The sequence below is a fragment of the Felis catus genome, chromosome X (genome assembly GCF_018350175.1).
Source record: "Felis catus isolate Fca126 chromosome X, F.catus_Fca126_mat1.0, whole genome shotgun sequence".
Taxonomy (NCBI): Eukaryota; Metazoa; Chordata; class Mammalia; order Carnivora; family Felidae; genus Felis; species Felis catus.
In genome coordinates, this window is record NC_058386.1 from 23,818,070 (window position 1) to 23,840,671 (window position 22,602).

Sequence of the window (22,602 nt, forward strand, 5' to 3'; positions counted from 1 at the left end):
TATCAAAGATAATTGAACATTTATTTTATAAACTCTTTATCATATCACATATTCTCACAGGTTCCACTTTTATTATTAGAGACCCGTCTTATAAAGGCCTTCCTCCTCCCTTTTTAATCTAGATGAGTTTTTCTCTAGGCCTGGTGCATACCTGTCATTCTGGATTTCCCTTTGTTATTGCCTTGGGTTGTATCCTCTGTTTCTTGGATTCCCTTTCTTCCTTCCTGATTCAGCCCCTCTCTCGTTACATCCATGTTGTTGCAAATGTCAAGGTCTCATTCTTTTTTATGGCTGTTATTCCATTGTGTGTGTGTGTGTGTGTGCGCGCATGCGCGCATGTATCACATTTTCCTTATCCATTCACCTCCAGCTGGACACTTAGGTAGCTTCCATATCTTGGTTATTGTAAATAATGCTGCAATGAATATAGAGATACCCATATCTTTTCAAATTAGTAATTTTACTTTCTTTAGAGAAATATCCAGATATATACTTCTGATACACGAGCAGGGACTTTCTTTACATTTATTTGTGTCTTCTTCAGTTTCTTTCATCACTATCTTAGCATTTTCAGAGCATGTATCATTTACCTCCCTGGTAATATTTGTTCCTAAGTATTTTATTCTTTCTGGTGCAGTTGTAAATGGTACTGTTTTCTTAATTTCTATTTTGTTAGTGTATAGAAATCCAACAAATTTTCTGTATGTTGATTTTGCACCCTGCAACTTTACTAAATTTCACTTATTCTAATAGTCATTTGATTAAATCTTTAGGGATTTTTTTTACATAAAAATCCTGTCATCTGCAAATAGTTTTATTCCTTCCTTTTAATATCTGTGACTTTTATTTATTGGTTTTTTGCCTAATTGTTGTGATTAGGACTTCCAATAGTATGTTAAATAAAAGTGGTGAGAGTGGGCATCTTTGTCTTATCCTAATCATAGAGGAAAAGCTTACAGCTTTTCTCCACTGAGTATGATGTTAGCTTTGAGTTTGCCATATATAGCCTTTATTATGTTTCCCCATTTCACTTGACTCACTGTGTTTGTATGTATTAGGTGAAATAGGTACCTTTCTCATTCTTGAAGTGGCCTTGTTGACTTAATGTTCCTTCTTGTTCAACCTTTCCTTAGCTCCTGGTTGTCTCTGGGACCTTTGTCTAAAGGCTTTAGCAGGTAGATGAATACAGGAATTGTGTACATCTGTTGGCTGTAGCACGGCATCAGGAGTACACAGGAAAGTGCACACCTGGCACCTTTGCAGGGCACTGGGAGAGCACAGGAACCACATGTGCCCATTTGCTTTAGCAGGGCAGCAGGAAATTACATGAATGCTGTGTGCCTGCTGGCTTTGACATGGGAACTGGGGAGTGCAGGAGTGAGGCATGCACCCACCTGCTTAAGCAGGGCGTTGGGAGATTTCATGAACTATGCAAATCTGGTGCAAAAATGGCAGCCATCAGTGCCTCCATTTCAGAGAAACTGCCAACAGGCCCTAACCCTCTGGCAGACACTTTTTAAAATTGGCATATGGATACCCTTCACAAATGTTCTAGACACTTTTGAAACTGCTCCTTTTGCATCGGAACCAAAGTGAGTGAGTCTGCATATGAGCCCTTTAAGAGTAGTATCTCAGTTCCCTATAGCCCTTTGGGTCACTTGGATGTAAGCCCCATTGTTTTTTCAAAGCTAGACATTTAGGGGGCTTGTTTCTCCAGTGCAAGTCCAAGGGTTGCAGTGCCTGCTGTGGGACATGATCCCCTCACCTCTCAGGGAGAAGCTATGGATTTTGTGAGATCCCTCCCATCTGTGGGTCACCATCCCAGTGCTGGGGCTTTTAGTAAGATGTCTCTGCCTCTCCTACACATATTGATGTGGCCCTTTTATCCTTTGTTGTTGAGGAGATGTTCAGGTAGATTTCAGGTCTTTTTCAGAGGGAATTGTTCCTCATGTAGCTATAGATTCATTGCTATGGGAGGAGATGAGTTCACGGTCTTCACCACTGCCATTTTGAACCACCACCCCCTTCCAAATACTGGGCAATGTTAATAAACATGTTCATTTAAGCCGCTTTAAGAAGGTATAAAGGGGCGCCTGGGTGGCTCAGTCAGTTAAGTGTCCAAATCTTGATTTCAGCTCAGGTCATGATCCCAGGTTTTGCAAGTTCAAGCCACTGTCGGGCTCTGTGATGACAGCTCACAGCCTGGAGTCTGCTTTGGATTCTGTCTTCCTTTCTCTCTGCCCATCCCCTGCTCATCCTCTGTTTCTGTCCTCCCTCTCAAAAGTAAATAAACATTAAAAATTTTTTAACTGTATGGGGCGCCTGGGTGGCGCAGTCGGTTAAGCGTCCGACTTCAGCCAGGTCATGATCTCGCGGTCCGTGAGTTCGAGCCCCGCATCGGGCTCTGGGCTGAAGGCTCAGAGCCTGGAGCCTGTTTCCGATTCTGTGTCTCCCTCTCTCTCTGACCCTCCCCCATTCATGCTCTGTCTCTCTCTGTCCCAAAAATAAATAAATGTTGAAAAAAAATTAAAAAAAAATTTTTTTAACTGTAAAAATGCTACTTGCGGATGTAGAGAATGAGTTTTCTTACTCTGCTAAATTATTTATTTGACAGAGAGTTCTGAAATTATACATGTCTCAGTATTTTTCTGTGAAAAAGAAGTTCATTTTCTTGATTAAAAGTTGTAAGTAATAGGACTGGTTGAGACTACATTGGGAACAAAAGTACATGATAAATACACTTGGGTATGTATGTAAGATGATGGGATATGGTTTTGTTTATCATATAGGTAACCATGTGTCATGTCTCAGGTGTCCATCATCTTATTTTAATCATTTGACCAAATCTCAGACAATTGTTTTGATTTTACTTTCCCAATGATCTATGTTGAGAAAAAAATAAAATTTCAAACTATCTCATTTAAAGAGATCTTTTAGATTCTCCAGGAGACCCTTGGAAAGTCACAAAACAGTATAAAAGAAAAGATGCTATAAATAGATTTGTTTGATAGGCCCATATTTTTTTAATTAGCTTAACACTATTGTAGGAATTGTGTAAAAAAGTTCATGAAATCAGAACTCAGAGTTTCTAAGGTTAAGTTTGTATAGATAAAATGTTATTATGTAAATATTGTAGAGATTATACATTTTATGGGAAGGCCTTAGAGATTTGCCATTGCCTTTGCTGCCATAATGAATTATTATCCTTAGAACCATTGATTTAATCTTTATAAAAATGTTATTTACTGCATCCCAATAGAAAATATATTAGCATTTTAATAAATCAATCACAGCCTCTCAGTCTTATTATCAAGCATTTTTCTTCTTCCTGGTATTTGCCTGAAGTCTCTGGTATAGGCTAGAAACTGAAATCTGTGTCTTCAACAAAGGACAGTTTCAGAGCCCCTTGGAAAGGGTTTTAAGTTATTCTGTCCGGCAGACACTGTATAAACAACTTTGTCCAACATGGAGTAAGTCAGGATTTCTAAAACTCCTTTTAGTCCAGAAGCAGACAGACTATACCAAAGCAGATAGCTGACCTCTTACCCAATGGAACAAAATTCATCACATAGGACTGAGTAAGAAAACCTTACTGTAGTTATATGTTTAGAACATTATGAGAATTATTTTTAATGTTCTATTTTTATTGGATATAAAGGAAGCCCTATTTTTTAGCTATTTCTGACACTCAGTTAATTACCCTTGTATAAAGTGAAATATTTTAATGGTATTTGATTCTTGCTGGCTTCTCAGAATTCAGAAACATACTTTTTATTTGAATGTCCTTTTCATGGCAGTGTTATTTATTTACCTAAGTTCAGTAAGAATCTATATTCCTTTTACCTGATATAACTGGACAAATTTATTGTACAACCATGGCCATACCTAGAACATCATATTTGCAAATGATTCTCATCAAATCAAACATAATAGCCCACTCTTTAAGAATAAGTACTGATTTTATATGTGGACAAAATTCTCACTAAACACTCTCAAGAAAACAACTTGGTGTATCTGGATTATAAGGTCCCAGTTTCATAGGTTGTAAGAAACTTCACTTTCTGCCAGGCCATGGACCTTAGGAAACTTGGGGACTATGGCATTTTCTGGAAAATTCTATATTTTTATCTCTCCATGATGAGTTTTTAAAGATAACTGTATTATTTGAATATTTTCTAATTACAAACTTGGAGTTTGTATTCTTCTTTCATTTCACTACATTTTGGAGAGGCACTTTATGATAGGGCTTACTCAACTATGATTTCTTGCAACTATACAAATGAGATTTCCATCAGGATTCATTTCTCATGGTATAGTAGTCTTTAAATTATGAAAATTCTGTATGATATTTTTAAAATGATTGTTTTCCTAAAATCATTTAATCAGATTGATAGATCTGAGAAACAATTGTTGATGTTTTATTGACTACATTGAATTTCTTTTTCTCATTTTTTTATTATGAAATTTGTTGTCAAACTGGTTTCCATACAACACCCACTGCTCATCCCAATAGGTGCCCTCTTCAATACCCATCACCCACCCCCCCATCCCTCCCACCCCCCCCCATAAACCCTCAGTTTGTTCTCAGTTTTTAGGAGTCTCTTATGTTTTGGCTCCCTCCCTCTCTAACCATATTTTTTTTCCTTCCCCTCCCCCATAGTCTTCTGTTAAGTTTCTCAGGATCCACATAGGAGTGAAACCATATGTAATCTGTCCTTCTCTGTATTACTTATTTCACTTAGCATAACACTATCCAGTTCCATCCACGTTGCTACAAAAGGCCATATTTCATTCTTTCTCATTGCCACGTAGCATTCCTTTGTGTATATAAACCATAATTTCTTTATCCATTTGTCAGTTGATGGACAGTTAGGCTCTTTCCATAATTTGGCTATGGTTGAGAGTGCTGCTATAAACATTGGGGTACAAGTGCCCCTATGCTCAGTACTCCTGTAGCCCTTGGGTAAATTCCTAGCAGTGCTACTGCTGGGTCATAGGGTAGGTCTATTTTTAATTTTCTGAGGAACCTCCACACTGTTTTCCAGAGCAGCTGCACCAGTTTGCATTCCCACCAACAGTGCAAGAGGGTTCCCGTTTCTCCACATCCTCTCCAGCATCTATAGTCTCCTGATTTGTTCATTTTAGCCACTCTGACTGGCATGAGGTGGTATCTCAGTGTGGTTATGATTTGTATTTCCCTGATGAGGAGCGACGTTGAGCATCTTTTCATGTGCCTGTAGGCCATCTGGATGTCTTCTTTAAAGAAGTGTCTATTCATGTTTTCTGCCCATTTCTTCACTGTATTATTTGTTTTTTGGGTGTGAAGTTTTATAGATTTTGGATACTAGCCCTTTGTCCGATATGTCATTTGCAAATATCTTGTCCCATTCCTTTGGTTACCTTTTAGTTTTGTTGATTGTTTCCTTTGCTGTGCAGAAGCTTTTTATCTTCATGAGGTCCCAATAGTTCATTTTTGCTTTGAATTCCGTTGCCTCTGGGGATGTGTCAAGTAAGTAATTCCTGTGGCTGTCAGAGAGGTTTTTCCCTGCTTTCTCCTCTAGGGTTTTGATAGTTTCCTGTCTCACATTCAGGTCCTTTATCCATTTTGAGTTTGTTTTCGTGAATGGTGTAAGAAAGTGGTCTAGTTTCATCCTTCTGCATGTTGCTGTCAAGTTTTCCCAGCACCATTTGTTAAAGAGACTGTCTATTTTCCATTGGATATATTTTCCTGCTTTGTCAAAGATTAGTTGGCCATACGTTTGTGGGTCTAGTTCTGGGGTTTCTATTCTATTCCATTGGTCTATGTGTCAGTTTTTGTGCCAATACCATGCTGTCTTGATGATTACAGCTTTGTAGTAGAGGCTAAAGTCTGGGATTGTGATGCCTCCTGCTTTGGTCTTCTTCAAAATTACTTTGGCTATTCGCGGCCTTTTGTGGTTCCATGCAAATTTTAAGATTGCTGGTTCTAGCTTCGAGAAGAATGCTGGTACAATTTTGGTTGGGATTGCATTGAAAGTGTAGATAGCTTTGGGTAGTATTGACATTTTAACAATATTTATTCTTCCAATCCATGAGCATGGAATGTTTTTCCATTTCTTTATATCTTCTTCAATTTCCTTCATAAGCTTTCTGTAGTTCTCAGCATACAGATCTTTTACATCTTTGGTCAGGTTTATTCCTAAGTATTTTATGCTTCTTGGTGCAATTGTGAATGGGATCAGTTTCTTTATTTGTCTTTCTGTTGCTTCATTATTAGTGTATAAGAATGCAACTGATTTCTGTACATTGATTTTGTATCCTGCGACTTTGCTGAATTCATGTATCAGTTCTAGCAGACTTTTGGTGGAGTCTGTCGGGATTTCCATGTTTAATATCATGTCATCTGCAAAAAGTGAAAGCTTAACTTCATCTTTGCCAATTTTGATGCCTTTGATTTCCTTATGGTGTCTCATTGCTGATGCTAGAACTTCCAACACTATGTTAAACCACAGCGGTGAGAGTGGACATCCTTGTCGTGTTCCTGATCTCAGTGAGAAAGCTCTCACTTTTTCCCCATTGAGGATGATATTAGCTGTGGGCTTTTCTTACATGGCTTTTATGATGTTTAAGTATGTTCCTTCTATCCCGACTTTCTCGAGGGTTTTTATTAAGAAAGGATGCTGAATTTTGTCAAATGCTTTTTCTGCATCGATTGACAGGATCATATGGTTCTTATCTTTTCTTTTATTAATGTGATATATCACATTGATTCATTTGCAAATGTTGAACCAGCCCTGAATCCCAGGAATGAATCCCACTTGATCATGCTGAATAATTCTTTTTATATGCTGTTGAATTCGATTTGCTAGTATCTTATTGAGAATTTTTGCATCCATATTCATCAGGGATATTGGCCTGTAGTTCTCTTTTTTTACTGGGTCTCTGTCTGGTTTAGGAATCAAAGTAATGCTGCCTTCATGGAATGAGTCCGGAAATTTTCCTTCCCTTTCTATTTTGTGGAATAGCTTGAGAAGGATAGGTATTATCTGTGCTTTAAATGTCTGGTAGAATTCCCCTGGGAAGGCATCTGTTCCCGGACTTTTATTTGTTGGGAGATTTTTGATAACTGATTGAATTTCTTCGCTGGTTATGGGTCTGTTCAGGCTTTCTATTTCTTCCTGTTTGAGTTTTGGAAGTGTGTGGGTGTTTAGATATTTGTCCATTTCTTCCAGGTTTTCCAGTTTGTTGGCATATAATTTTTCATAGTATCCCTTGATAATTGCTTGTATTTCTGAGGGATTGGTTGTAATAATTCCATTTTCATTCATGATTTTATCTATTTGGGTCATCTCCCTTTTCTTTTTGAGAAGCTGGCTAGAGGTTTATCAATTTTGTTTATTTTTTCAAAAAAACAACTCTTGGTTTCATTGATCTGCTCTACAGTTTTTTTTAGATTCTATATTGTTTACTTCTGATCTTTATTATTTCTCTTCTTCTGCTGGGTTTGGGGTGTCTTTGCTGTTCTGCCTCTATTTCCTTTAGGTGTGCTGTTAGATTTTGTATTTGGGATTTTTCTTGTTTCTTGAGATAGGCTTGGATTGCAATGTATTTTCCTTTCAGGACTGCCTTCGCTGCATACCAAAGCATTTGGATTGTTGTATTTTCATTTTCATTTGTTTCCATATATTTTTAATGTCTTTTCTAATCGCCTGGTTGACCCATTCATTCTTTAGTAGGGTGTTCTTTAACCTTCATGCTTTTGGAGGTTTTCCAGACTTTTCTTGTGGTTGATTTCAAGCTTCATAGCATTGTGGTCTGAAAGTATGCATGGTATGATCTCAATTCTTTTATACTTATGAAGGGCTGTTTTGTGACCCAGTATGTGGTCTATCTTGGAGAAGGTTCCATGTGCACCCGAGAAGAAAGTATATTCTGTTGCTTTGGGATGCAGAGTTCTAAATATATCTGTCAAGTCCATCTGATCCAATGTATCATTCAGGGCCCTTGTTTCTTTATTGATCCTGTGTCTAGGTGACCTATCCAATGTTGTAAGTGGAGTATTAAAATCCCCTGCAATGACCACATTCTTATCAATAAGGTTGCTTATGTTTGTAATTTTTTTATATATTTGGGGGCTCCCGTATTCGGCACATACACATTTATAATTGTTAGCTCTTCCTGATGGATAGACCCTGTGATTATTATATAATGCCCTTCTTCATCTCTTGTTACAGCCTTTAATTTAAAGTCTAGTTTGTCTGTTATAAGTATGGCTACTCCAACTTTCTTCTGACTTCCAGTAGCATAATACATAGTTCTCCATCCCTCACTTTCAATCTGAAGGTGTCCTCAGGTCTAAAATGAGTCTCTTGTAGACAGCAAATAGATGGGTCTTGTTTTGTTTTGTTTTGTTTTGTTTTGTTTTGTTTTTTTATCCATTCTGATACCCTATGTCTTTTGGTTGGAGCATTTAGTCCATTTACATTCAGTGTTATTATTGAAAGATATGGGTTTAGAGTGATTGTTATGTCTGTAGGGTTCATGCCTGTAGCGATGTCTCTGGTACTTTGCCTCACAGGATCCCCCTTAGGATCTCTTGTAGGGCTGGTTTAGTGGTGATGAATTCCTTCAGTTTTTGTTTGTTTGGGAAGACCTTTATCTCTCATTCTATTCTAAATGACAGACTTGCTGGATAAAGGATTCTCAGCTGCATTTTTTTTTCTGTTCATCACATTGAAGATTTCCTGCCATTCCTTTCTGGCCTGCCAAGTTTTAGTAGACAGATCCGTCACGAGTCTTATCAGTCTCCCTTGATATTTTAGAGCATGTTTATCCCTAGCTGCTTTCAGAATTCTCTTTTTATCCTTGTATTTTGCCAGTTTCACTATGATATGTCGTGCAGAAGATCAATTCAAGTTACGTCTGAAGGGAGTACTCTGTGCCTCTTGGATTTCAATGCCTTTTTCTTTCCCCAGTTCAGGGAAGTTCTCAGCCACGATTTCTTCAAGTACACCTACAGCACCTTTTCCTCTCTCTTCCTCGTCTGGAATCCCAATTATGTGTATATTATTTTGTTTAATTATGTCACTTAGTTCTCCTATCTCCCCTCATACTCCTGGATTTTTTTTATCTCTCTTTTCCTCAGCTTCTTCTTTTTCCATAATTTTATCTTCTAATTCACCTATTCTCTCCTCTGCCTCTTCAATCCGAGCTGTGGTGGCCTCCATTTTATTTTCCAGCTCATTTATACCATTTTTTAGCTCCTCCTGACTGTTTCTTAGTCCCTTGATCTCTGTAGTAATAGATTCTGTGCTTTCCTGTATACTTTTTTCAAGCCCAGCAATTAATTTTGTGACTATTATTTTAAATTCATTTTCTGTTATATTGTTTAAATCGTTTTTGATCAGTTCGTTAGCTGTCATTACTTCCTGGAGTTTCTTTTGAGGAGAATTCTTCGTTTCGTCATTTTGGATAGTCCCTGGAGTGGCACGGAACTGCAGGGCTCTTCCCCTGTGCTGTCTGGAGTAACTTGCGTTGATGGGTGGGGCCATAGTCAGACCAGATGTCTGCCCCCAGCCCACCGCTGGGGCCACAATCAGACTGGTGTGTACCTTATCTTCCCCTCTTCAGGGGCAGGACTCACTGTGGAGTGGTGTGACCTCTGTCTGGGCTACTTGCACACTGCCAGTCTTGTGGTACTGCTTCCATGGGATCTGGCGTATTAGCCGGGGTCAATCCGCAAGGTACACAGGGGCGGGAGGGGCAGGGTCAGCTCACTTTGCCTTTGGTGGTCCACTTCAGGAGGGGCCCTGCAGCACCTCAAGGGAGGCAGACCCGTCAGAGGGATGGATCCACAGAAGCACAGCATTGGGTGTTTGCGCTATGCAAGCAAGTTCGTGAGGGGAACTTGTTCCCTTTGGGATTTTGGCTGGGGGATGGGTGAGGGAGATGGCACTGGCGATTGCCTTTGTTCCCCGCCAAGCTGAGCTCTGTCCTCCGGGGCTCAACAAATCTCCCTCCCGCTCTCTGAGGGGAGCTGTTTACTTATAACATTCCAGATGTTAAGTCCCGCTGGCTGTCAGAACACACTCCGTCTGGCCCCTCCGCTTTTGGAAGCCAGACTCGGGGGCCTCTCATCTACACATCTACCTTCCATGGGCCTCTCATCTACACTTGGCTCTGGAGAGTCCATTCTGCTAGTCTTCTGGTGGTTATCTGGGTAAAATATGCAGATTTGGGTAGAATCTAAGCGATCAGCAGGATGCGGTAAGCCCAGCATCCTCCTATGCCGCCATCCTCCTGGGCACTCAGTCTCATAATTTTTTTAAAAAACAAAGGCTGACACTTAGAATTTTACAATTTTTTGATACCTCTTTTGTATCCCCCCCACACACACACCTCACTCCCTCTATCAACCACCTCTTTGTTCTCTGTATTTAAGAATTTGGATTTTTTTGTATGTTCATTTGTTTTTTTAAGATTCCATATATAGGTGATATCCTATGGCATTTGTCTTTTTCTGGCTTATTTCACTTAGCATAATACCCTGTAGGTCCATCCTTGTTGTCACAAATGGCAAAAAAAAAAAAAAAAAAAAAAAAAAAAAAAATCTTATCCTTTTTATGGCTGAGTAATATTCCATTGTGTATATGTACCACATCTTCTTTATCCATTCATCATTGGACACATAGGTTGCTTCCATATCTTGGCTATTATAAATTATGCTTCAGTAAACATAGGTGTGCATATATTTTTATGAATTAGTGTATACATTTTTGGGGGGGGTAAATACCTAGTGTTGTAATTACTAGATCATATGGTATGTCAATTTTTTTTTTGAGGATCCTCCATACTATTTTCCACAGTGGCTGCACCAATATACATTTCAATAGGTCATCCTCATCAACCCTTGCTATTTCTTGTTGTTTTTTTTTTTTTTTTTTTTTATAATAGCCGTTATGAGCCAGTATTTCATTTTGGTATTGATTTGCATTTCCCTGGTGATTTGTGATGTTGAGTATCTTTTCGTATGTCTGTTGACCATCTGTATGTCTTCTTTTCTGGAAAACTGTCTATTCAAGTCCTCTGCCTATTTTTTAGTTACTTGGTGTTTTTTGGAGTTGTATAAGTTCTTTGTATATTTTGGATACTAACACCTTATTGGATATATCATTTGCAAATATCTCATTCATCTAGTTGCTTTTTTGTTCTGTTAAGTTTGGGTTTTTTGTTTGGTTTTGTTTGCTTTTCTGTGCAAACATTTATTTTGGTATAGTCTTAATAATTTATTTTTGCTTTTACTTCCCTTGCCTAAGGAGACATACCCATAAATATGTTGCTAAATCTCATGGCCAAGAGATTACTGGTTATGTTTTCTTTTAGGAGTTTTATGGTTTCATGTCTCACATTTAGAATTTTAATCATTTTTGAGTTTATTTTTGTGTATTGTATAAGAAAGTGATCCAGTTTCATTGTTTTATATTTAGCTATCCACGTTTTCCAACACCATTTACTGAAAAGACTGTCTTTTCCCCATTGTATTTCTTGCTTTTTGTCATACATTGACCATATATGAGTATGGGATTATTTCTGGTCTATCCTGTTCCACTGATTTATGTGTCTCCTTTTGTGCCAGTATCATACTATTTCGATTACTGTAGTTTTGTAGTACAACTTGAGATCTGAGATTTTGATACCTCCAGCTTTATTTTTCTTCCTCAATATTGCTTTGGCTATTGGAAGTATTTTGTGGTTATATACAAACGTCAGGATTATTTCTTCTAGTCTATTAAAAGTGTTACTGGTATTTTGGTAGGGTTCGCACTGATTGTGTAAATTATTTTGGATAGTATATTCTTTTGGTGCAATTGTAAATAGGATTGTTTTCTTAATTTCTCTTTCTGTTCCTTAATTATTAGTGTATAGAAATACCACATATTCCTATATATTAATTTTGTATCTTGAAACTTTACTGAATTCATTTATCAGATCTAATACTTGTCTTTTGTAGAGTCTTTAGGGTTCTCTGTATATAGTATCATACCATCTGCAAATAGTGATGGTTTTACTTCTTCCTTTCCAGTTTGGATGCGGTTTCTTTTTTCTCATCTTACTGCTGCAGTTAGGACTTCTCTTACACTACGTTCAATAAAAGTGGTGAGAGTGGACATCCTTCTTCGTTTCCTGATCTTAGAGGAATAGCCATCAGTTTTACACCATTGAATATGATGTTTGGGTTTGTCATTTATGGTCTTTATTAGGTTGAAGTATGTTCCCTTTAAACACACTTTGTGGAGAGTTTTTAACATGACCATTTGTTATATTTTGTCAAATGCATTTTCTATCTTTTTTTAGATAATCATATATTTTCTACCCTTTTCTCTTGTTAATGTGATGTATAACATTGACTTACTTGGAAATATTGAATCACTCTTGCATCCCTGGAATAAATTCCAGTTGACTGTGGTAAATGATTTGAATTTCTTTTTCTCATGATTTTTTTGAAACAATGAAAGTTGGAATTTATCATTTTTTAAATGATAAATTATTTAGTTTTTTTAAAATATACTACTTAGGAAACTTTTAAAAAACCAGGTTCACTTGGGGCGCCTGGGTGGCGCAGTCGATTAAGCGTCCGACTTCAGCCAGGTCACGATCTCGCGGTCCGTGAGTTCGAGCCCCGCGTCAGGCTCTGGGCTGATGGCTCAGAGCCTGGAGCCTGCTTCCGATTCTGTGTCTCCCTCTCTCTCTGCCCCTCCCCCGTTCATGCTCTGTCTCTCTCTGTCTCAAAAATAAATGTTAAAAAAAAAAATTAAAAAAAAAAACCAGGTTCACTACATAAGTGTTGTTTTTACATATAAACAAAAGCACCTCCTGTGAATTAAGATGGTTTGTTGACTCATGGATTGGAAGAATAAATAGTGTTAAAATGTCAGTAGTACCTAAAGCAATCTACACATTCCATGAAATGCCTATCAAAATAACACCAGCATTCTTCACAGAACTAAAACAAGCAATCCTAAAATTTGTATGCAACCAGAAAAGACCCAAATACCCAAAGTATTGTTGAAAAAGAAAACCAAAGCTGGTGGTATTACAATTCCAGACTTTGAACTGGATTACAAAGTGGTAATCATAGAGACAGTGTGGTATTGGCACAAAAACAGACACATAAATCAGTGGAACAGAATAGAGAATCTAGAAATGGACCCACATACATATGGCCAACTAATCTTTTACAAAGCAAGAAAGAGTATCCAATGGAAAAAAAGATAATTTTTTCAGCAAATGGTCTGGGACAATTAGTGACACACAGAAGAATGAACCTGGACCACATTCTTACACCATACACAAAAATAAATTCAAAATGGATGAAAGACCTAAATGTGAAACAGAAAAACAATCAAAATCCTAGGGGAGAAAACAAGTAGCAACCTCTTTGACCTTGGGCACAGTAACTTCTTAGTAGACATGTCTCCAGAGGCAAAGGAAACAAAAGCAAAATGAACCATTGGGACCTCATCAAGATGAAAAGCTTCTACACATCAAAGGAAATAATCAACAAAAAGGAAGCTGATGGAATGAAATGGGAGAAGATAACGTACAAATGACATATCAGGGAAAGGATCGGTATCTAAAATCTACAAAGAACTTACCAAACTCAACACCCAAAAAGAATTAATCCTGTGAAGAAATGGGCAGAAGACATGAATAGACACTTTTCCAAGGAAGACATGCAGATGGCTAACAGACACATGAAAAGATGCTCAACATCCCTCATCATCAGGGAAATACAAATCAAAACCACAATGAGATACCACCTCACACCTGTCAAAATGGCTAACATTAACAACTCAGGAAACAGCTGTAGGTGAGGATAAGGAGAAAGAAGAACCCTTCTGCACTGTTGGTGGGAATGAAAACTGGCGCAACCACTCTGGAAAACAGTATGGAGGTTCTTCAAAAAGTTAAAATAGAACTACCATACAACCCTGCGATTGCACTACTAGGTATTTATCCAAAGGATAAAAATGCTGACTCACAGGGGCACTTGCATCCCAATGTTTATAGCAGTACTTTCAACAATAGACAGATGATGGAAAGAGCCAAGATGTCTATGGAGTGATGAATGGATAAAGAAGATACACTCGTGTGCGTGCATGAGTGCGCGCGCGCACACACACACACACACACACACACACACACAATGGAATACTACTTGGCAATGAAAAAGAATGAAATCTTGCCATTTGCAACAACGTGGATGGAACTAGAGTGTATTATGCTAAGCACAATAAGTCCATTAGAGAAAGATAAATCTATGATCTCACTCAATGTGGATTTTAAGAAACAAAACAGATGCACGTAGGGGAAGGGAAGGAAAAATAAGGTAAAAACAGAGATGGTGTTGTGCATTAAGGAGGGCATTTTTTGGGATGAGCACTGAGTGTTGTATGTAAGTGATAAATCATGGAAATCTAGTCCTGAATCCAAGACTACACTGTAAGTTAACTAATTTGAATTTAAATTAAAAAAAAAAAAGATGGTGTGGTTCAAAGTCTTTGAGTACTGAATTTGTAGATATTTTGGAAATTGAGACAAAAAAGGAAATATAATGAGACAAAAAACTTTGCTTCCCCAAATTATTTGTCTTTTTCAGTAATGTAATAGTGAAATTCATCAAGTCATTGCAGGATGAAGAATCATAATCAGAAATGATTTTCAAAATCTACAGGCAATTGTATATAAATGATTTCTGCATAAATGGTTCTCATTTTCATATTATGCTAGGACAGATTTATTTCCATCAAAATTCACCTTCAAGTGACTCTTGTTATTAGTAGAAAAGCATGTTTTGATTTTCAGAAACTTTATTACATGGATTCTTAAATTATTCCCATTCCTAGAATCAAAGTTTTAAAAGTGTAAGCAACATACTCTTCAATGTATATATTTTCAAACTATTTCTATTTATGTGAAAGTTTCATTCAACTTCTTTAATTTTGATTCAAATACATTTTCATACAAAATTATTTTATCATTAGTTTTATTATAATACCTGCCTTCTCATTGAAGAGTCTTAAAGTCCAAAGAGAATCTTTGTTTTCCCCCAAGAACACTCTTATTATTTCAAATACCAGTGACTTAAATATCTTGTCTTCAAGGTATTTGATCATTCATGCCAAAATTTGTCTCAATTTACTACTACATATACAGGCAATTAAAATGCATTTTCTCCATTGCTTTGTCTTTGTGGATTATATGACATTTGTTTCACAAAATAGTAATTTTACAATCAAGAGTTTTCTGAGTTTCTAAATATTTTTATAAATCAAATATTCTCTTTTCCTTAAAACAAAATTAATTTGTGTATGTAACATTTCTGGGTTGTTCATAAAATGTAACATAATATCTTCTATTCAAGTAACATAAGTCCCCTATTTTTTTGAAATTTCAGACAAAATGTATTTCGGTGTTATGTATCCATTTAAAATGTTGCTTGCAGTGCCACCATGACTAAGCACCAATGTAAATATAGCTTTCAGTAAAGCAACATATCTTGACACACTGTCATATTTTGCAAACAGAATTTAAGACTTGATCTGACAAGTACCAGTGGCACTGTATTTATGGAAGGAATGGCTGGGGGATTTGATGATAGCTGTGTATTCTTCATAGGTGACTTTCAGAGCAAATGATAGAATCATGTAGTAAATTAGTATATTGTGTATGGATTCATAATGTGTGCATTCAGGTCCCATTTCGAGGTTACACCACAAGTCTACGCTACCACTAGTGGCATCCACTGGTGCTGTGGTGCCAGGTGATTAAAACTCTGCTTTCCCTTCTGTAACAATGGTGATACTCTTAATATGTACCTCATAAAGGCACTGTGAATATTAACCTAATTCATGCAAACATGTGAAATGGTCAGGTTTGTAGTCTGTACAAGTGGGTTAGTTCTCGATGTTATATACTTTTTACCAAAGGAGTATTATTTACAGAAATACATTAATTCAGAAGTCATTTTTACCAGCGATACATGTGTGTATATAAGTATGTACATATATGTATACATACACACACTCGGCTATGAGGTTATATACATGTATCATATATTTCCACCTTTGTTTACCTCTCATTCATTTGCAGACTCACTTCTGACTCTGCCTATTTACTGATGCCACTCTGATCTCAAGAAGTCATACTGTGATTTTTTATAACACTCCTTCCCCCAAGTAACATCCAATTAGTGGTTGATTATCAAAACTTCCTGCCAAGGTGGGGTGCCTGGGTGGCTCAGTCGGTTAAATGTCTAACTCTTGACCTCAGCTCAGGTCATGATCTCACAGTTCTGTTAGCACAGAGCCTGCTTGGGATATTCTCTCTCTCTCTCTCTGACCCTCCCTGGCTCATGTTCTTTCTCTCTGTCTGTCTGTCTCTCTCTCTCTCTCAAAATAAATAAACAAGCATTTTAAAAATCCTGTTGCGATAATAAGTACGTATTCTAGTGTACAGTCATTTCTCATTCTATATCTGCAAGATAAGAGAACTTAGTACATATTCATATTCAAATGCTATTAAACTATATCAATATTGAATAAGTCTACCTAGTTTTAACACTTAGTAGTAAAGTGTAACAAATGCTACAATAATCCAATGTAGTGTCAAAGTTATATGTTGAAATAATGGGCCTTAAGTAAAAGAGAATCTAACCAATATTTCTAAAGGATTTGAATTAGGATAAAATGGGTTATTTTTAAAAAGAAAGATACAAAATAAATAATGAAAGAGTAAAGAAAGGAAAATCAAAGGAATAGAGAGGAAGAGAAAATCTATTTTATATAAAGAAATAGATGTATTACAATGTTCTGGTTTGAGTGCACAAAGAGTATTGTAAAATTTTAAGTGCCATATTTGCCGAGACATTGAAAACTTGGAATATCTTCAGAGGTGAGTGATCTTGATGTCATAATCTTGAAATTTTCCCCTTGATTACCTTAGAACTCTACCTAGATTTAAATCTAGCAGTGTAGTTCAGTAGTCTTACTCCTATGGATGGTAAAACCTAAAAGAATATAAGCTTCACCCCTGAAAATTATTGATGAATTTCAAGAGAGGATAATGCATCCAATTTTACTCCTAGTTTGTGGCTTTATATTTAATTGATCAACTCCTCTGTGATTAAGTGTATGAACAGTACCAGTTCAGCATTTCTGAAGATATGATATGCATTGTATAACAGAAAGTACTTGACTCTAAGAATATTTTGAAATTCTGGACTAAGCAAGCTCAAACGTTCTGTACTGTGTTATTTCCGTGGGCTTTTACTCTGATCATCATTAGAGTAACATTCTAAGAAGAGGATATGGTTTGCAGCGTTTTCCACACTACATGACAGTGGAGTACTTGTTCTGTGGACAATTTCTTAAGGCTGATATGGAGAATCACTTCTCTAGTCCAGTCTTAACAGGATTTTTAGCTCACACTCTTTAAAAGCTTGATAATCCTTGATTATTTTATTTACATACTTTTATTTTGCCAGTATTTTCCATTTCAATCCTATATCATCTTATGAAGCATTTTAAATTCTTTGAAGTTGGAACTGCCAAATCCAATTGATTTTAGAATCCAAAAACTGATTTTACTCTGACTTTGAAGTATAGCCTCATGCCACCTTTTTCCTACCACAAGCCACTCTGCTCTTCATGAGAGGTAGAAAGTAGCCAGCTGTGGTCAGGGATGAGGGTGGGGTGTTTCACACAAGGTTAGCAGTTTTATGGGACAGCAAGCACAGACTTAAGTGGGCTCCAAGTTTTGAGCTGTAGCTCAAGCTCTCTTCATTACTGCTGTCACCTTTCATCCTTGTGCCACTGTATGCAAATGCTAATAAGAATGCTTCCTAGAATGGAGTGTATATGTGGGGTGGAAGTCAAACCTACTGGCCCCCACTACTCTATGAATGATTTCCCCTCCAAAATGAGCAGAGACAATTCTTAACGGAATATCACGTAAAGCCCGGACTAACCTTGATGGCACCTAAGATAGAGAAGAGGGCCCTGAACCAGGGAGTTTTCTTCTATAGTAAGAGGCTCTCATCAGGTAGCTGATCAACTCACATACCTGAAAGCCTTTATCATCTCATTAGTTTCCAATTGTCTGCTCCTCAGTGCACTCACATCATTTAGTTAAAGCCTCAGCTGGTCTTTGTCAGCTCTCATCAGGAGATCTGCATCCCAGTGATATCAAATCGATTTTATATCAGAATATAAGTCAAATTTTAAATTTGCTTGGCCAGCATCTATGAACTATGTTATAACTGAAGTTCAGCATTTCCAAAACCTGTGTTTTGAAAATGCTGCCAGGTGAAGGCCCATAATGGACTTAGGAAGGCCAATTAATTAGAATAGTGTTTCATCTGTCAGGATTGTTTAGCAATATCCAAGTTAACAGCCATGTGTTGCTTCCAGGTGTATTGCTTTATTTCCAAACTTTGCTGGTATTTTTAGAAGAGTTTAAAGCATTTGTCCTCAAACTTGCCTTCATATTAGAATCATCTAGGGAGCTTTTAAATAAGCTGATGGCTAAGCTCCACCTCCAGAGATAATTATTTAATTGATATAGGGTGAACCCATTCATTGGTGTTGTTTAAAAAGCTTCCCAGGTGATTCGGGTTTGAAGCTAGGATACAAAACCACTGGTTTATAATAACAGCAGTTGCTTGAACTTTTCTATGCTTCATAATAAGCTTCTGCTAGGTCAACTAAAACAGTATTCCATTAAGAAAAAAATTAATAAGTGGTGTAGTCTTTTTTAAAAAACCAGTACATTTCTGTACTGACTCTAGATAATTCATATTTGAATACTCTTTAGCCTGAACTGTTTTTTATCCTTAATTTAACAGATTTTTTGTTAGCTTCAGAAGTGGTATATACATTAAACTGCTGATTATTTATTACCACCTACTTTGTGAGTAGGTTAGATGCTATGAGGAAAATCAAGATATTTAAAAAATGTTCTTAACCTCAAGACATGTTTATCTGAAATACTGTGAAGAAGGCACATTTATCTGAACTAATGACCCATAATAGAAAATTTAAGTGATGCTGGTCAAATAAAGAATAGAGACTAGTAGTTACTAACCTAGCTAGCTAACAAACTGCTGAAATTCTTTCTCTCAGGGCTTGGGGGTGGAACAACCTTCCAAGGATGACGTGAGAGAATCCTCAATCTGGGTGACTCAGTCTGCTACACATCTGACTCTTTATTTTGGCTCAGGTCATGTCTCACGGTTCATGAGATTGAGCCCCACATCCAGCTCTGTGCTGACAGCAGGGAGCTTGCTTGGGATTTTCGCTCTCCCTCTCTCTCTCCAAATAAATAAACACTAAGAATTTTTTTTAAAAAACTACAATAGATGAAGTGCGAAGGGCTGTGAGGATGTGAGGTGATAAAATGTGGCTTTATTATTCAGAGACCAGTGATTTGGGAACAGTTATAGACATAAGTACCATTAATAGATTGCAGAACTAGCCACAATTATGTTCTCTTTCTGGATCCACAGATTGTAATGCTGTTCTCCTTTAATCCTGCATTTGGCCAGCTCTGTCAGTGTGCCAGCTCTGAGTCTTCCATATTTCTACTTGTCTCTTCGGCCTCTCTTGACACCATGGGAATATGCCTTGGTTACCCTGTTGGAGGGTGAGACATGTGGATGAGAGCGATCGCCTTGGTCAACAGTCAGCTGGCTCTGGACATGTAAGTACAGCAAAGTTACACATAGCCATCTAGCCAGCCCTCCTGTTGACCCTGAACATGTGAATAATATACTCACACAGATGAATTATAATCCAATAAATAGAGTGGAAGAATGGTATGAATAAAACCATGTATCTATTTATTCATCTCTCTGGGTTTTAAAATGTGAAAAGAAGCACCTTTCCAAATGCTACCTATACTGGTGCTTATTTCACAAATAGTTTTAGTTACAAGTATTTTAGTTATGAGTATTTTAGCTGCTGAGTATTATCTAGAAATACATCCATGATTGTATGTTATGTGCTGCAGAACTACCTAAATCTTTTTAAAAGAGCCTTATTTTGAGACACTTTAAAATTTGCCTCATCACCTAGGAAAATGGGCAGGAAGATGAAGTTATTTGACTCCTTAGCCTAGGAGTTGTTCTTGGGGAAAAAAGGTAATAATACCTTCTAAACTTAATTTGCTCTTTCCTCCTCCAGGGTTTTCAAACTATGCCCAAATGCTCTCACACACAGTTCAAAACATCCAGGTTTATTAGAGTGTTGTTACTCTCAGGAATATATCCACCCACACAGCCAGTAGTTTTTGTAGAAATTCAAGGCAAAGTGGTATTCAGTGAACCTTATGGAATTAAGAAGGAGCAAAGTATCAATAAAGAATTTAAGGAGGTACACAGTAAAGACACAGAACTACTCAATTCACTCCCATTCTTTTTATAAAGTTTGCCATCAGACTTCGTATCCCTTCGGCCTGTTGTCAATAGCTATTCATATGGGCTTCACACAACAAATGATTATTATACCACCTGATAGCAGGGGCATAAGGGTGATGATTAATCTTCATCCTTCGTTCATAACACACATTGTTGGTCCAGACATGACCTTCTTTTATTATTCACTTAGTTAGATATGCAGATGTTTGTATTTATTTCTCTATGTTAATAATAAGAACCTAAGAAATCACCACTCAACATGAAAAATAGAACCTTGATAATAACTTAGATTAACATATGTGATCCTATACAACAGCAGAAACCTGGAAACAACCCATTATCTATACAGAGGGGAATGGACGAATGAAATATGTATGTTCACAGAAAAGAATATCATACAGAAGTTAAAATGAATAAATTGTAGCAAGATATGTTATGTGAAACCCAGAATTTTTAAGTTAAAAAAATCCCAAAAGATAAATGTATCCTTGGCTTTGCAAAAGCTTTTCACTTTGAATTAGTCCTGTTTATTTCTGCTTTTGTTGCCTTTCCCTGATGAGACAAATCCAAAAAAAAAAAAAATTGCTCAAACTGATGTCAAACAGCTTACTGCTTAGATTTTCATCTAGGAGTTTCATGGTTTCAAATCTTACATTTATTTTTGTATATGGTGTAAGAAAGGGGTTCACTTTTCTCAACAACATTTATTGAAAAGACTGTCTTTTTCCCATTTTATGTTACTGCCTTCTTAATCATATATTAATCAAGGGTTTATTTTTGGACTCTCGGTTCTATTGATCTGTGTGTCTGTTTTTGTGCCAGTACCATACTATTTTGATCACTACAGCTTTGTATTTTGAAATCTGGGATTGTGATAGCTCCAGTTTTGTTCTTTCTCAAGATTCCTTTGGCTATTTACGGTCTTTTGTGGTTCCATACTTATTTTAGGATAAATTTATTCTAGTTCTGTGAAAAAGGGCATTGGTATTTTGATAGAGGTAGAGATCAGTGTATACATTGCTTTGGTTAGTATGGACATTTTATTTATATTCTTCCATTACATAAGCACAGTGTATCTTTCTCTTTATTTCTATGTTGTCTTTCTTTTTTCTCACATTAGTGTTTTATAGTTTTCAAAGTACAAGTCTTTCACCCCTTGTTTAAATTTATCCCTGTTTTTTTTATTCAATTGCGAATGGGATTGTCTTGTGAATTTCTCTTTCTGGTGCTTTGTTATTAGTGTGCACAAATGCAATATTTCTTTATATTTGTTTTGTATTCTGCAACTTTAATGAATTTTTAGTTTTAATAGATTTTTCGTGGAGTCTTTATCTTTTCTAATTTGAATGCCTTTTTTTTTTCCTTGTCTGATTTCTGTGCCCAAAATTTCCAATACTATAGTGAATAAAAGTGGTGAGAATGGGCATCTTTGTCTTATTTCTGATATTAGAGGAAAAGTTTTCAGTTTTTCACCCCTGAGTATGATGTCAGCTGTGGGCTTGTCATATATAGTTTTTATTATGTTGAGGTATATTTATACACCCATTTAGTTGACAGTTTTTACCGTATGTGGATGTTTAATTTTGTCAAATACTTTTTCTTCATCTATTGAGATGGTCATACAGTTTTTTATCCTTTGTTTTTTAATAGCATTTGTTATTTATTATTAACAACATTTATTGATTTGTAGTTGTTAACCATGCTTGAATCCTGGAATGAATCCCACTTCATTCTAATGTGTGATCTTTTTAATGTATTGTTGAATTCAGTTAGCTAGTGTTTTGCTAAGGATTTTTGCATCTGTGTTCATCAGGGGATACTAGCCTGTAATATTTTTTTTGGTAGTGTTTTTGTCTGGTTTTGGTATTCGGATATTGCTAGCCTTCTAAAATGAGTTTGGAAGTATTCTTCTTTTTGTAACAATTTGAGAAGAATAGGTATTAACTATTCTTTAGATGTTTGTGTAGAATTCACCTCTGAAACCATTTTGTCCTGGACTGTTGATTTTTTTTTTATTACTGATACCATTTCATTAGTAGTAATCACTCTATTCAGATTTATTTCTTCATTATTCAGTCTTGGAAGACTGTATGTTCCTAGGAATTTATTTATTCAAGATTGTCAATTTGTTTGCATATAATTATAGTATT

The 22,602-nt window shown here is 36.6% G+C and overlaps 1 long non-coding RNA gene across 1 annotated transcript in view; it reads left to right on the forward strand.

Moving 5' to 3' along the window:
* The window catches only part of LOC123383379, a 135,543-nt gene extending 114,259 nt beyond the window's left edge, over window positions 1-21,284 (forward strand). The window contains exon 6 of the long non-coding RNA XR_006593069.1: window positions 19,544-21,284. This is a non-coding gene — a long non-coding RNA (uncharacterized LOC123383379). The remainder of the gene's footprint in view (window positions 1-19,543) is intronic.
* Window positions 21,285-22,602: the final 1,318 nt, after the last annotated feature.